Source organism: Sminthopsis crassicaudata, chromosome 3 (assembly GCF_048593235.1).
Source record: "Sminthopsis crassicaudata isolate SCR6 chromosome 3, ASM4859323v1, whole genome shotgun sequence".
NCBI lineage: Eukaryota > Metazoa > Chordata > Mammalia > Dasyuromorphia > Dasyuridae > Sminthopsis > Sminthopsis crassicaudata.
Window position 1 is genome coordinate 403900605 of NC_133619.1, and position 16198 is coordinate 403916802.

At 34.9% G+C, this 16198-nt stretch overlaps 1 protein-coding gene and 1 pseudogene across 1 annotated transcript in view; one reads left to right on the forward strand and one right to left on the reverse strand.

Moving 5' to 3' along the window:
• The window catches only part of SPATS2L (spermatogenesis associated serine rich 2 like), a 220663-nt gene that overhangs the window by 183256 nt on the left and 21209 nt on the right, over positions 1-16198 (reverse strand). The window lies entirely within an intron of this gene.
• Positions 8096-11252, forward strand: LOC141562192 (large ribosomal subunit protein eL6-like; annotated as a pseudogene).

The window sequence follows — 16198 nt, forward strand, 5'->3', positions numbered from 1 at the left end:
AGAAGCAGGCTTAAGTATGAGAGATTATTCTCTGCATATACACTACATGTTATAAAAGCTGAAATAATTTCTTTCTGAAATGCTTCTTTCCATGGAGAAAGAGCAAAGCAGAAAGTGCTCAGCAATAATAGTGCTAAGAAATAGCATTGGATATGGTTGGAATCAGAAGCACAGGTGTGCACAGAGCATGGAACAGCACAGCCAACATACTCCAATACATCCATCTCATGTTCTAGGTATATGCATCTGGTCTTAGCACAAAACTAGCTTTTTATCTTGGGCAGGTATGTGCCTTCATCTCTCAATACTATAGTCTTATTGTTTCAGTGCATTCTGAAATAAAGAATGTGACCCAAAAAAGGAGATGAAAAAAGAGGGTATTATTACACTGTCATTTTAGGTCTCTTTCTATTTATAAGCCTTTTTATCCCTTTCTGTAAAATGGAGTTGCTAGATGAACTGACTTCTAAAGATCCTTCTAGCTCTAACATTCTATATATGCCCTAAGAAAAAGACAAGATTTGATTAAGGGGGTAATAATTTTTCTTTAAAGTTAAAATTTAGTGGAAAGGGATAATTAATTAGGACTTAAATGATTAATTTTCCTTATATCTCACATTTAGAAAAAAGATAGTAACTTCTATAAGATAGGTTTTTCCAACCCAAACACATAAATTAAAGGCAAATATAATTATCCCTTTGACTTTGTCTGAAGTAGCAGGGTAGTGCTCTTGCAATCTGGAAAATACGAGTAAAATTTTTTGGCCCTCCAAAAATCATATCAGACAAGAAGTCTGAATTATTATGGTATTAAAAGATAAAATATGTTAATATTATACAATACTATTTACATAATTCATATATTTCTAAGTTTCTATACTTTTTCTGTGATACCTGCTGACCATTACATGTTGTCCTGGAGCTTCCACAAAACTGCCAAGAAATTCCCATTTAATTTCTTATGCTGACCCACAATACATTGCATTTGTGATAGGGAAAGTTACAATGTGGAAGGGATAACTGTACCACATTTACTAATTAAGTTACTTGGTCTTTCCTCTTCTTTTGTCAGTATACTCAGTGTTAGCCTTCTTCCTGTTATGTGCTTTCTTAGACATCTACTTCCAAGTAGTTTTGTGGGTAGTAGTATTATCATTTTGCCTTTGCCTTTTTTTTCTTTCTTTCTTTTTTTTTTTTTTTGGCTATAAAAACTTCACCATTCAAGATTTCGAAAAACTGTAATTCCATTTTTTTCTTCTTATTTTAATTCTGATACTCCTACTTTTGCCTCAATTCCAATATGCTTCTGTTTACTTTGGGAATATTTTAAAAACACAGCATCCATATATTGGTTCCTGCTATTTTGGCAACAATACATCAATTTCAATTATAAACAGCATTAGCTCCTTGTATTCCTTTCAACTTCTTAGTAATTTGTGTTACTTACAGATTACAACTAGTTTTTAGAAAGGCAAGGTTTTAACTTAATATATTATCAACAATATTGGTACAGGCTTGGTGAAGTTATATACCATAAACACATAACGATTTAGCATTAAAATGCATCTTTGCTGTCTGTATGCTCCCACCACCGAAACAACTGCCAATCAACTGCTGTGGATTCTACCTGCACAACATTTTTTACATCCATCCCCTTCTCTCCACCTCATTCAGCCCAACACCATTTCTTGTCTAGAGTATTGTGATAATCTCTTCATTGATCTCCTTGCTTTCACGTTCTTCGATCCATTGGTCACAAAGCTGACAAATTAATATTCCTAAAGCACATGTTTGACCATGAACTACACTGTTCCAGAAGCTTCAGTTATACTTTATTGTCTCTAGGATAAATCTCTTCTGTGTGCATCCAAAGCCCTTCATAACATGTCCCCAATCTATCTTTCCAAACTGGCCTTACACTAACTCTCCTGTCCTCTTGTAAATGGTTGTTCTTCTCCTGCTGTCATGTCTTTGCACAAGCTCTCTCCCTATTAATGGATTGCTCTTTCTCTTTATCTGTCTTATAAAATCTCCAGCTTCCTTCAAAGCTCAGATCATATGCCATCTCTAAAGGAGGCCTTTTCTGATGAAACTCCCTCCCAGATATTAGTGATCTCTCTCCTCCTTCAAATTATTTTAAATTTGCACTGCATATATGCTGCATATATTTGTCCATGTACAGGATTTGTTGTTGTTGTTGTTGTTGTTTTTTGGCTCAGTAGAATGTAAGATACTTGAATATGGATAGTGATTTATTTTTGTCATTGCATCATTAGCACACTGCAGTGCCCAGCACAATTAGTCATTAATATATGCTTGCTAAATTGAATTGGCTGAATAAGTGAATTTAGTCATCATATAAACAAAAATGACCAGCTACCTAACTGGCTATTTAATTAAAAGCCAGTATTGGCTTATCTATATTTTTACAAATATTTATATTTTCTTAAAGTAAATATATATAATAAAATAATATATATTTATATTTTAATTACATAAAATTATATTTTTACATGTTTTTATTTAACATTTAAATTTTTTTAATTTACTTGTCAATTCAAACAGAAAAGTAAAACTGCTTTGAAGGTTCCAAAGTTGTTTTACTGTGAGTCACCATAATAAAATAAAACTGGTTCTAGTTAACAGCTAACATTTACAGAGAATTCTCAAGGTTTATTAAATGCTTAACATGTTACATCATTTGATTCTGACAACAATACTGTGAAGAAGGTGTTATTATTAGTCCCATTTTACAGATGAAGGCACTGATTCTGAGAACTATTAAGTGAATTGCACAGAATCACATAGCTCATTAAATGTCTGTGGCAGGATTTAAAAGCCAAACATTCTGATTTTGAATCCAGCAATGACTCTCTCCATTTGGCCACCTAAAATGGCCAATAGTTTCAAAATGCAATTCATACTGTCTTAAATTTCACACATATTGCTGAGAAGGTACATGTGGCTCATAAGCCTTTTGAAAAACCTTTAGTTAGCAACCAAATTAACATCGTATTACTGAGATTTCTCCCATTTCGTATTCTTTATGTATCTTTCTCCTCTCTCCCCCCTCCCTATATAATTAATATCACATATCCATGCACAGAGTGGAGCCAAAAATGGTGTTTTCCTATAAGCATATGTGTGGGTATATATGTGTGTATACAGACATCTATCTATATATACAACACATATATAGGTGTAGGGATGCATACATGCAAATATGCATAGACACATGAAATATATATGCATGTGTATGATACACATATGTATGCACATATATTTCACATATATGTATATGTGTCTATGAGTATGACTGCAAATGAGATAAATAATTCTTGGAATAAGAGACAAATGGTGGAAAGGAAAGAAGACTGGATTCCATATCAAAACATCTGGGTCTAATTACAATTTCAATTTGATGTGGTATTGGGCAAATTACTCTACTTCCTAGTATCTGTTTTTTCCTCTAAAAAAGAAGGAACTTAGGACCATATGACTTCTGAACTTTCTTCCAATTCTAGATCAATAATTCCATATTTGTCCAGCTATGGCAGGATATGGACTAAATTTGAGAACTGTAGTTCTCAGTGTGAAAAAGGTCAAAACTAAAGAGATATTAAATCAGTCATTTACATACAAATTATATTAGACCTTCTTTTTGGCAGATAGGAAGCAAAGGCAGAATTTACATAGGCAGTATGCCCAAGAAAAGGGCGAAACTTTCTTCTGGTGTCAAAGAAGATTGGAAAAAAAGGTCTTTTGTGCTAACTCTTCAGATAGTGGAACAGGATCTAGATCAACATGTATCTTGCACTGATACACATAACTGCTTTTGTCATGCACAACCTGTGGCTCATTTCAAATTCACAAAGTGAGCCAGGCAGTAGTCACAAAAATAATCAAAGCAACTTCAGATAATCATGTAACCCAGATAAATCAAACCAGCTATCTTGGGTCCCAGGGGCTTGGAAGCATTTATTAAATAGCCCTTTTTGTCCCTTTGTCCAGAGCAATCTGTAATCAGATTAGCTAGTTCGTGTGTGTGTGTGTGGGGGGAACACAACAGTTCTTCTTACCTGCCATCAAAGTTTTAGAGCTGTCCCTTTTTCATTTTACAGAGGAAACATTTAGTAACTAGTACAAGGTCAGAAGCAGTTAAGTTGCTGAACTAGGGAATGAACCCAGAGTTCTCTGACTGCCAAGCCATACCACTCCTGAGGATAAACACAATCAGATTAGGGATTGGGAACAGATCTGAAACTCCATTGATATAGAGGACTCCCAGATAAAGAAAAAATTCCACTATGAATATAGACTGGCATTTTCTTTAAAATTTATAGTTTTATAGAATTTCTTAGAACACTAAATTTAAATGACTTGCTCAGGGTCACATAGCTTATATGTGTAGGAAATGAGACTTGCAACTAGTCTTCCTAGCTCTGATGTGAACAGCAAAAATTTAATCACAAAATTATAGTAGGAGGCTGTTCATCTAGTCTACCTTTAGGCTGGCCCACATCCAAAGTGGTTAAGAGATAGGCTTTTTTTTTTTTTTTTTTTTTTTAAACTGCCAAGGAGGAAGATTACACAGCAACTCTTGGTAATATATTGTGAGGTTACATAACCTTCATTCAGCCAGCATGGTAATGTAGTTAAAAGACTAGGCTGCAGTAGCCTTAAAGTTTTCATTTCTGAATATTCATGAAGTGGGAACTCTGAAGAAATGTGCTTGAAATTATCAATAGAATTGATCATTGAGCATAGTCAACATTAAAGCTGAATCATTTTCTATTCTCCTTACCTAGCACAATAAAGATAAATATTTTACTATGTGATAGTCTAATTTTTTTTTAAATTGCTTTTATTCTCGGGTAACAAAAATAATGCATCTTAATTATACTTGTCCGTTAACCTGGTCCAGTGTTATGTAGCTTGAAAGAATAAAATATTAATTCAAGATTTTAAAAATATTTTTATCTCTTTCTCCTTAGATAAATCAAGGAAAGTCTGAGAACATTAACACTGTAATCATATTATAAATTGTGGTTAAAAAATTTAACAGAAAAAAATGCTATGTTTAGAGTATAGAGTCAGTTATTTTTTAATCTGTCTTCTTTCCCCACAGGAGTTTTCAAAATCCTTATTAGTTCTCCCATGTCTTCCCAATAAAGTATAAACTCTTGATGTAGGAACATATAAAGACTTCCACAATTTGGATCCAACTTACACTTCCAGACTTATACTATTCCTCTTTATGTATTCCACTTTCCAGTGAAATTGAAGTAGTCTTTATTCCATCATTGTCTATTCTTATACTTTTGAACACTACCTTTATCCCTAATGCTTATATTTCCCAACCTCTCTCTGCCTTGTGAGAGTCCTCCTCTTCACTCTCTCCACCCTAACTCAGTCTCCTCTTCACATCATTAACTCCTAGATACAAATACTAGATGCTTCCCTAAATTTGCCAAAGTGCTTTGTCTGTAACTCTCCTTTTCATGCATCACACTCTTTTCTGTATTATAATTATCTGTACAGATGTCTTCTCCCTCCTGCTAAACTAGTTGTTTCTCATGAGAAAAGTATTTTACAAGGTGTTACATAAAGGTGAGTTCCTATTATTAGAGCCAACATGGAATAATGGAAAGGTACTTGAACTTTGACTTTAAACATGGGTTTAAATCCTACTTCTGTGAGATGTTGGGCAACTAATTTTTGTTTTCTGAACTTCAGGGTTCCCATATGGAAAATGGGAGGAATAATTCATATCCTTCCTATCATTCTTATAGAAGTAGTTGCTTTTAGAAGGAAATGTACTGTGTAAATTTTAAAAAGTTATATAAGTATGATATATAAGAATTATATAACTTATATGTATATGTTATATATTACAAGTATTATATGTGTAAATTATAGATTTTATAAGTATTATATAACATGCATGTAAGATATTATATTAGTATTATATATTATACTAGTATTATATCATTAATATAAATATTATATAATTATTATAATCTGCTCACAGATTCAATGTAAGTAAAGAAGGGTGTTTTGAATATTTATTCAAATGACAACCCTGATCCCATCTAATGCTACCATTGTCTCGTGTGAGATCATGTGACACAAAAATTAAAAAGCAAAAGCATTTAATTAAGACATGAAACAATATAAATAACAAGGAAAGTCAACAAAAAGCAGAACATTCTATGTACCTGTATACAAGAGTTCAATCTTCTACCCTTTCAGGGGAATTATAATCTAATTCCTCTTTGATTCCCTCTCGTCCCCTGGGATAATGGGAAAAGCATAGCATCACTTCAGAACACACAGCCCCAGTGATGAATCCTTAGAATATGTTAAAATCTGCCTTTTGGATTTTCTTTCCCAAGAATCTCTTGTAGAAAAATGGAGGATGGTCTAAATCTTTTACTTTACCTCTGAGGTCTCATGGATGCTATGTCTAGAAATGCCATGGCCAGGCCATTCCAGGTCACTTATCTGACCACAGCTCAGTAGTTGTCTTTTTTGTGGCAGGCTCTATTTCTAGCCCCTTACAGCCCCATTTAAAAAAAGCCTTCTGCCTTGTAATGCCCTCTCTACCACCAGAGTCTTAACCACATCCAGCACCATGCTATGGCATCAAGCATGATACTCTCAGAAACATAAACTATAGAATCTCTACTAAGGAAGCAAGGCTCTCTTCACCAAAATATTGAAGGAAATATGAAGCTCTGCAAACATGTCTACTATAATATTTTTGAGAACTCAATTGTGAGTCATTTATTTTTGTATCCCCAGCATTCAGCACAAAATAATTATTTGAAAAAATTAGATGACTTAAACTTGTTGAATTGAACTCCTAGTGTAATAAGACAGGAGGGACAAAGAAAATATTTTGGCCATACCCAAATCCAATACAGCAATCTGTTTTATCTGGTGTGAATCTAATGGTAGTTCAGTTCAATTTAATATCTGTTATATGTACAGCACCTTGCTATATTTACAGATTCCTCAAAGCAGATAAATATGCTAGAGGGGAGAAAGCCCATCTACACAAATACAAAGTAATTTGAGTAAGGAGAAGCAATAAAAACCATAGGAAATTAAGGGAAAACTTCCTAGAGGAGGAGATACATATTTGAACACAGCCTTGAAAAATGATAAAGTTTCTGAGATAAAGATAAGGAAGGAATGTAGTCCAGACATTGAGAACCACTACTACCAAGGTAAGGTTATGGGAAGTTGAGCCAGTAGTCATTTACTAGCTGTGTAACCCTAGACAAGTCACTTAACCCTGTTTGCCTCAGTTTCCTCCTCTCTAAAAATGGACTGGAGAAGAAAATGGCAAACCACTCTAGTATCTCTGCCAAAAAAAAACAAAACTGCAAATAGGATCATGAAGCACGGAACATGACTAATTCATTAAACACAAAAGAGTATCAACAGTATAACTGGAAAGGCAATTTGGGGCTTTGGGGTATCTTTAATTCTGGGCTAAAGACACAAAATTTCAAAATAAAAATGTTTACATATGTCCTACTTTGTGAGAAAGATTTTCAGAACTGTAAACAAGCAACCCTGGAGTTCTGAGGGACCTAATTAAGAAATGAATTAAGGGATTCATTGGATACCTGGATTAATCATTAGATCTACAGAACTTGAGTTTTGGTCCAACTCCAACTTTGGCACCAACATTCAAAATAAACATGACCAGATAAGTGTCATGGCTCACAATTAAAATAGATTTATATGGCTTATGTTTCCATGTGGGACCTGACTGTTCTTAATTGAATTTGGCCCTTACTCCAAATTACTGTGGATTTCAGATGCCATTTTCTTATTATGATGAAACTATGTGGCAGTAGAATTATACTGAGGGGAAAATAATTTCAATCAATGATATCTCAGGAAAGAGTTTTAAAATGAGAATAAGTCCTTTGAGCTGCAATTAGAAAATTCTTTAAGTTTGCCCTTGAAGCCATATGTTTGAGATTAATACAAACAGACAAAGCTAATCTCAATAGAGTGGTTTCCAGCTGCATCCCTCTGGTGTGAGCAGCCAAGAAAGTCATGATTCCTACATAGAACCATGGTCAATTATGGTATGTGTTCTATAATTATAATGATCAATAACAGCTGTACTAACTCATTCTATGTTCACAAATTGATCACAACAGTTGTCAATTGCTACTGCCTTCCATCAAGTTTTGTATTGGCTTTCAACAGAACAATAAGGATTTCTGATTATTGGGTCTTCCTTCCAGGAAATAGATTTAGTTGTGACCCTCTTTGTCTGATGAGAAAAGCATGGCAGAAGTTAACATATTAATTCTGTCATTGGAGCATTTCCTTGACAATCTTGTCAAAAGTAACTTTGAGAAAGAATGGGAAATGTATCTTGTGGGAATTTGACTTGGAATATCTCAGAAGTGTTGCACGAGGTCGAGTTGTAAGAAAATAAAATACAGATATTTACACAGAAATCTAACCCAACAACTCGCAATTATCATCACCCCTCTTTGTGATTTAGAATCGACTTGTAGATGAATTCAAGTTCAGTAGAAAAAGAAAACAATTTAAACTGTATAGGAATTCTAAGATGAAGATATTGAACAAAAGATTAAGATAGAGTTAGGATCCTGAATACTTGCACACGGAGTGGACTAAATTTACTTTTTCTTTAAGAAGAAAGGTTTTTACTAAAGAAGTTAAGCAAACAAAATTGCAGGGAGCTATAGGGAATGGCTTAATAAAGCAAAATGTTTTCTAGTACCTGTAGCAGCATCTATTCACATATAAATCAAAAACATGCTAATTACAAACCATTCTTGTCTATTCTTTAAAAAATGTCTCTCTAAAGGACCTCTATTAAACAACCTTTTTATCAAGTTGGTTCAAGTTACTATATGTACTTAAGAGGAATAAAATTATATTTCTTTAAGGGTATACCCATAAAAGAGGAGCTTATATATATTAATATGAGGTAAGCAGAGCAATTATAGCTGGCTTGTGGGAAGCAGGATCTGTTAAATTTGACATTATAGCTCTATTACTACCAGTGTTTACCCAGAGGAGTTGCATTTGAGCATGAATTATAAAGTATCTTTTTATTTTTTTCAGGCCAGATTCTTAATGGCCTTAACCTGGTCCTCTGCCTTCCTGATATAGGTTCCTCAATCCATCATCAAAGTTGCATGTATCTAACAACGGACTCTGGTTTGTACCACTCCCTGAGCTGGCCAGATCACTTATAACCCTCATTTCTGAATATTCATGAAGTGGGAACTCTGAAGAAATGCATTTGAAATTACCCATAGAATTGATCATTGAGCATAGTCAACATTAAAGCTGAATCATTTTCTATTCTCCTTGGTATAGCTTGGAAGGCCAAGTGAAGATAACCTCCTCATCTCCAAGAATCCTCAGGTTTTTTTTGTTTGTTTTTTTTTTTTAATGGATTGAGTAGCAGCAGAGGATTGGCGCAGAATCTTATTCAGACTCATTCATCCCTACTGTACATTCCTACCCAACCATATATAATATATATTCATTTTTTTTTCTTCTTCTTACGACTGTCTAGTGATAGATTATCCTATAAGGAGCTGTGAAAAAAAGATCTACACCTTATACTATAGAAAATTCACTTACTCAACTTGTACCTAATTGGAATACTGAAACTGCTCCCAAACTAGGAATTAAGCAATTCAACATATGTTTATTTATTGTAATACTATATAAGGCACTGTGAGGGAAAAAAAAAACAAGTGAGACACAATTCTCACCTGTAAGCTAAGAATTCTTAATCTAGGGTCTGTGAAGTTGTGATATATAGAATCTATCTATACCTGTAAATATATATGCCTACCTACATTTATATCTATACTATTTAAAATATCTATGCATAAATATAGATCCATGATTTCATACATCCATACAAAGGAAATGAATTATTTTTAATTCTATGTATTTTTCCCATGAAATGAAAAATATTATTCTAAAATGTTATAACTTTCTAGATATAACTAGAAAAAGAAACATTGGATAAATCTGAACTACTATGATAATTCCTAAATTAAGACATAATATCAAAGAATCTGGAAGCCAAGATTGTTTTCTTTTTGTCTTATGATCTTCAGTGTTCACTATAGCACCTCACATATTATAGGTGCTTTAATAAAGCTTGTTGATTGATTGGCAAAAAAAGTAGTGATAACTTTCACAAATTGCAGTTTTTCATAAGATAGATAATTGCAGCATCTGGAATCATCAGAAGACACTTGGGCTGCATTGAGAAAGGCATTATATGCTTTTTTCCCTTCTCTCAAGATGGTAGACAAAAAAAATCCAAAAGGAACCCAAAGAAAAGAAGATCAAAAAGTAAAAGAAAAAGGAAGATGCAACTGAAAAAGGTGATGAAAATAGCTTTAAAAGCATTGTAGATGGAACACAATCCTGACCTGAGGGAATGGTAAATACTTAAGGTCTGAAATGTATTTCAAGCGAGCCAAGTACAAGGAGAAATGCACTGCACCAAAAATGTGAATTAAAAGGAAGGAGAGAGAGAGAAGATGCCTGCTACTATTTCAAAGCCAGCGAGGGTGATAAGAATGTAGGATCCCATGTGGTAAGGATCTGCAAAATGCCTGTGTATTACCTTGTGAAGAATGTGCCTAGAAAGCTGCTAAGTCCTGGCAAAAACCTTTCCAGCCAGCATGTGAGGAGCCTTGGAACGATCATCCCCCAAGCATGGCTATGATCCTGCTCATCACAGGAGCAGGTGAGTGCTTGTCCTGAAGCAGCTGGCTAGTGGCTTGCTCCTGACCATCAACCCTATTCCTCTGCAAAGGACCAGCCAGAAATCTGTCTCTGTGACTTCGACCAGGATTAACCTTTTGGATGTAAAATTTCCAATCATCTCACTGAAGCTTACTTCAAGAAGAGACTCTGCAAATCTGGACATCCAAAAGGAGAGATTTTTGGCAGGAAAAAAAGAAATGTAAGATTACAGAGCAATCCAAGGCTGATCAGAAAATGGTGGACTCTTAGATCCTGCCCCGAATGAAGAAAATGCATCAGCCCCATGGCTACCTGTATTCTGTATTCTCTGTCTCCAAATGAATTTATTCTCACAAACGGGTGTTTCAAATGCCTTGAAGAAAACTCTTATTAAATTATTTGGAATAGCTAAAAGAATTTAAAAAAGGAAAGGTATATATTGTTCATAAGGTGGGTGATAGCATCCAGAATTATGTTCATTTGTAGGCATATTTTAAGAATAATATGTATTTATACAGCTAGTTCACACACACACACACACACACACACACACTCGGGAGCACCCATATACATAGATAGCTTACAAAGAACTTTCCTCACCAAAACACTGTGAAGTGGGTAGTCTGATTATAATAATTTAAAGGCATTTTCAGACATGCCTTAAAATGAACCTATGGGAAGAAGAGCAGAGGTTAGATGCAAGTTCACTTAGAATCTTGGGAAATGGACTATGATTTCTTGAGAAATTTCATATTCTGAGATTTTTATGTTTATCTGGTGAGTGCAATAAATATTAGGGTTGCAGTGGACACGAGAGAATTAATCAAGGAGGTAAAATATGGGGTTATAAATGTTCCAGGTTTTTTTCTCTCATTACAATTGTGTTCATGGCATTGTGTTGGTGATATACAATTGAAAGTATTTCAAATAGTTACATTTATGATAAAATATATGTAGTCAGAATTTATTGTTGCTGTTGCTTTATTATAGCAAGAAATATTGATTTCACTGGCTTTACTATCAAGGCATATTTATTGACCTGTAGAAATGAAAAATAGCAAAACTGTGACAGGCCTAATATATAGATTGAATCCTATTTCAATACATTCCAAAAGACTAACCAAATTCTTCTGTTATACAGGAATTTTGTTGTATGAGTACTTGAAATAAATGACTACCTGCAATCAAAAACAATAATATTATAATAGTTCACACTGGGTAATATTTTATCACTATAAATATGGGATTTTGTATATAATAGTTTGATAGGGTTTTCTATATAATATACAAATAGGCTTTTTTGTGATGAAATTTACCGGGAAAAGCAGAAAACGTCATTGCATAAAAGTGCAGAGAATAAAAGATTGAACCAAACAAAAATGTGGAGACATTCGTGTAACCTCCCACCCAGAGATTACTGATTATCAGTCATGCCTAATTCCCAGGCCTTCAGACAATCCCTGGCCACCTTCTCGTACAGTGGTTCTTTACCAATCTTACCCAATCAGAGGTCTTCAGAGATCTCTGGCCACCAAATCACTGAGCAGTGGTTCTCACATTCAACAGAGCACCCATGGACAGCAGCATGGCCTGCAAGCTTAAGATCTTTATTCCATGTGTTCACATCCTACCCTTTCCTGCACTTACTGAACTCCTGCTGACTCCTAGTGAACTCCATATACTTCCTGGTACCCACTGCTTATATCAGGTCTATGAGGTCACATATACAGCGAATTAGAGGAGGAGACGCCTCCTGCTGATGATGAGATCTCAATGGGACCAGAGCTTGCTCACAAGGCGGTCCATACTGCTCACAGAAAACCAATCCGGGTAGTCTCAGCTTCAAGGCCTCCGTCCTTCCTGATAGCACTGTGCGAGTTTCCTCTCCAGAGCTTACACATTCAAGATAGCTTTTCATGTTCAGTTTATAGTTTTAGAAACTGACCAAAATCATGCCATTCATTAAACAATCATCCTAAAAGTACCTAATCTGCATACAAATTTTAAATAAAACATAGTTCTTGCCCCCATAGATCTTACAGTCTAGAGGAAGACTAAGGCAAATAGAATTGAATCAACAGCTCCAGGGGCTCACCCTCAAGTTTCTAGGGCCACATTCCCTGAAGTCTCATAGCCCATCTGTGGAGCCAATAGATTTGTCCAGTGGAAAATAAAGAGAATTCCTGATTCCTAGTCCAGGGCACTTTTTTGTACTACACCAACATGCTTCTTATCTCTTCCTTTCTCTTTCCTTCCCCAGATAGAAATATAATTGTTTTTATAATCAATTAATTTTCCATATCTTAAGATAATACAATAGGAGTCAGCATAGTATAGTGAAAGGAACTTAGAATTTGATGTCAGAAGGCCTGGGTTCTCAATAAGGCTCTTAAAGAAACTATGATACTGGGAAATTATTTCAACTATCTGAGCTGCAGTTGCATCATCCATAGATAATTGCATTACTGACTTTACAGAGCCATTGTGGAGAAAGTAAAATCTGAAAAGTTACCACATAAATGTGATTTATCATTATTGAACAATCTACAATGAGAAAACAAAGTAGTTAAAAAGTAACCTTGGCGGCAGCACATTGAGTTGGTCTATATACATACTCTCACTTTATATATGTGTGTGTATATATATAAATATGTGTATCTTTCTATATATATACACATACACACACACACACATAGTACTATAGATAAAAATTGGAATACACTCATAGGGAATTACTGAGGTAGATCCAAAACTGAGTAAAAGGAATTGCATAAGAAAAACTACATGGTGCTTTGAATGATATAAAATGCTGCTGCCACAGATAGTCTCTTTTTAAAATCAGTGTGCTCCCAGTGATGCTAAATGGTTGAAAATCACAGAACATCTCAAAAAACGCAGAACCTCAAAAAAAATCAAAATGTCTAGAAACAGCATGACATAGTGTATAGCATGCTAGATATGGAGTCAGAAAGAAATGAAATAAAATCCTGCTACAGATACTGTGCCTCTGTGTGTGTGTGTGTGTGTGTGTGTGTGTGTGTGTGTGTGTACAAATAATTTACTTCTCTGAGTCTGTTTTGTATAAAAGAGAGATAATAATACTTGTAGTACATACAACATAGAGTTGTTGTGGGTCTTAAATGAGGTGAAGTTTATAAAGAGAATCACAAACTTTAAAATGTATTTTTTAAAATGTTGTTATAGTAATTCAAAGAAATATAAAGTTTAGAAGGAGATACAAACCAAAAAATTCAATGTGCATACACACATATATAAATATAGATATGGAGAGACACAGAGAGACAGACAAACAGAGATAGAGAGACAGACACAAAGAGACAGATAAACAGAGAGAAAGAAACAGAAACAGAAAGACAGAGACAGAGAGAGAAACAGATAGAGAGACAGAGAGAGACAGAGACAAAGAGAGAGAGAGAGAGAGAGAGAGAGAGAGAGAGAGAGAGAGAGAGAGAGACAGAGACAGAGACAGAGACAGAGACAGAGAGAGACAGAGAGAAATTCCTGGATTAAAATATCTTTTTCTATTCTGAATATATTGAAATGTTTGTTTTCTGATAATTAAAGGTCAGAATAACAGTTTAAAAAAAACACAAAGTAACTTAGAGGTAATGAAATAGCACATGATAGCTCTAAGACAATGCCTGTGTGAAAAGTGGCACGAGGACCTTAAGGATGTGTGATGACCAGAAAAAGAAAGAGGTTGGTAATGTGTTAAGAATGAGAGCTCTGTGGTGAACAGACCTCCAAGTACATGGGGGGGGGGGGGCAGGAGAAGAGTGTTAATCTGGGATCCATTATAAATGGATTTTTAAAAATTTTGAAAACTATATTTCAATATTATTAGTTTCCTTTATAATATAACATGTTTCCTTTTAAAACATTATTTTTAGAAAAGGCCCATCGGCTTTACCATACTGCTGAAGGGTACATGACTACAAACCCTTGAACTAGAGGGAAAGCTCTACTTTCTACAGAGAACTTTAGAGAAGGAAAAGAGGTCTTCCCACACAAGTTTAAAGCATCATATTATATTTGAGCTTTTATCAGCGGAGCTACATTATGTAAACAACACAAATATTTGGGGGGAAGTTGTGGTTTCCCACTCACTGAGAAGCTAGATGGATTACCTGTCAGGGATAGCTGTAGAAAGGATTATTCTTGGAAATTGGCTAGATTAGATGTCTTCTCAGGTGACTTCAAATGAGGAAATGTTGTTGCTTTCCTATCTTGGAACAATACACTGTATATATGCTTATTCCACAAGAATACACTAGGCCTTGGTCACAATAAATAGCAACTGGCTGCCCTGGGAGTTTTTATTAGGTTGTAGCAACCCCATCTGTGTCTGCAGGCCTGGGCTTTTCCCATCAAAGGAATTAAGAGAATGAGACATGAAGCTTTAAAAAAAAAGCAATGTGCCAGGATTTAAGGCTTTAATAGACAGATGGGTGAGGAAGGAGCTACAGCAATCAGCAGTACTAGTAAGGGCTGTATAACCAAGGGAGTTTAGCTCTGCTATGGGCACAGGCAGCTCAGTGCTGAGAACACTGAGTGGAGTTTGTCACAAGTGGATTTTGAAATTTGTCCAAGAATTTATTTATTTATCTCTCCATCCATTCATTCATTGGTTACTTTGTCCCACCCTCACTTGAAATCATTTTAAAATGCCTTCAGATCTAGCAGTAGGATCAAGGGATGAGGAAACAGAAATAGTTAGGGAGTAAAATGCCCAAGAATGTTCCCAGATCAGGCTATCTAAATGTGAATCTGAGAAGAGAGAAGCTATGGAAATTATAAAATGGAAGGACCACTGGGTTCAGTCAGGGGACTCCAATTTAAGCAGAGCTAATAATTACAGGACCCTGAACAAGCAATTTTTTTCTTCCTAGGCATCAGTTTTTTCATCTAGAAAAAGAGAGAACTAGACTATATGATCTTAAAAGTCTACTTTTTCTTTTTAGTTGATAACATGTCTATCTCGTGTTTCAGGCATTCAAGCTTCCTTTACCATATGACCTTCTTTTCAAGGCAATCCCAGGAGAAATATTAACAAACAGTATTGAGCTTGGGACTAAATTTGCCAAGTCCTACAAGATGCTCCCTCCAAATCTCTAACCTCATAAAAAACAGGCAATGTATGTTTTCTAAAAGGCCAAAATGGTTAAAAGGAAGCCAGTGCCTATGGATAGGGAAGTCAAGTCCAGTCAAACTATTCTCTGGGATGTAATTTGGGGATTAGAATTCAGAAGCCCAAGAGTCTTAGAAATTCCTGTGAACTAGAAAAGAAAAATACAGCCTTCATTGCCTAGAAGCAGGTTATAAAATATAATACAAGGTGCTGCTTTGTTATGAGAGATTTTCTTTACTACTAGGCCCTAATTCATGTTTTTCATTA